This window comes from Octopus bimaculoides, chromosome 21, assembly GCF_001194135.2.
Source record: "Octopus bimaculoides isolate UCB-OBI-ISO-001 chromosome 21, ASM119413v2, whole genome shotgun sequence".
In the NCBI taxonomy this organism is placed as follows: domain Eukaryota; kingdom Metazoa; phylum Mollusca; class Cephalopoda; order Octopoda; family Octopodidae; genus Octopus; species Octopus bimaculoides.
Window position 1 is genome coordinate 13,185,698 of NC_069001.1, and position 1,473 is coordinate 13,187,170.

Sequence of the window (1,473 nt, forward strand, 5' to 3'; positions counted from 1 at the left end):
TTAAGCCGCCGAAGGCACGTTGCATGTCGCAATGGGGCAGCGGAACGATGACGGCGGACAATTCCAGAAACAATGTATCCGTGGATGGAATGCCGCGTCACGTGCTGGACCTGCGCAGGATAGCCACTTCGTTGGATGAAAAGAGGAGAGGGAAACGAGGCACCTGGCTTGAGAAGATCTCGACGCGTAAGGTGCCCGCGCGTTCGGATTGCAGACTTCAAAGTGGAGTGGGGGCAGACGTGATCTTTAAGATCAGGGTGGCATGTGGTATGACATCAGCAACTGGGGAGCTGATCGCTGACCAGAAGCGGAAGAAGGGCAGAGGGAGCCTCAATCGGGAATTCGAGCACTTTTCGAGCGGGGTTTTTTGTGACAAGAGGACGAGCCAAGCGATCGTCTAGGTGTTGGGAAAAGCAGCTGCTATTTCTAGCGTTCTTCGGGTTGGGCCAGCTGCGACGATCGGATACCGTAGGACAGACTCATGCAAAGAAAGGCAAACGAGGTAAGCCGGTGAAAATTTGTTAGGGAGACATTGAATATGTAAGGAATTTCATTACAAGTCACCTGAATATTATTAACCAACGTGAAAGTAGGGAAGGAAGTTTGGGTTGAGCCGCCGAAGGCACGCTGCACGTCGCAATGGGGCAGGGGAACGGTGACAGCGGTCAATTCCAGAAACAATGTATCTGTGGATAGAATGCCGCCTCACGTGCTGGACCTGCGCATGATAGCCACTTTGTCGGATGAAAAGTGGAGAGGGTTACGAGGCACCTGGCTTGAGAAGATCTCGACATGTAAGGCGCCCGCTTGGTTGGATTGCGAACTTCGAAGTGGAGTAAGGGCAGACGTGATCTTTAAGATCAGGGTGGTGTGTGGTATGACCTCAGCAACTAGGGAGCTGACCGCTGACTGGAACAGGAAGAAGGGCAGAGGGAGGCTCGAACGGGATTTTGTGTCCTTTTCGAACAGGGTTGTTGTGACGAAAGGACATGCCAAGCGATCGTCTAGGTGTTGGGAGAAGCAGCTGCTATTTTTAGCCATCTTCAGGTCGGGCCAGCCGTGAGGATTGGATACCGCAAGACAGACTCGTGCAAAGGAAGGCAAACTAGGTAAGCCATCGAGAATTTAGTAGGGAGATATTGAATATGTGAAAAATTTCATCACAAGTTACCCGAATAACCAACGTGAAAGTAGGGAATGAAGTTTGGGTTGAGCCGCCGAAAGCACGCTGCATGTCGCAATGGAGCAGGGGAACGGTGACGGCGGTCAATTCCAGAAGCAATGTATCTGTGGATAGAATGCCGCGTCACGTGCTGGACCTGCGTAGGATAGCCACTTCGTTGGATGAAAAGAGGAGAGGGAAACGAGGCACCTGGCTTGAGAAGATCTCGACGCGTAAGGTGCCCGCGCGTTTGGATTGCAGACTTCGAAGTGGAGTGGGGGCAGATGTGATCTTTAAGATCAGGGTGGCAT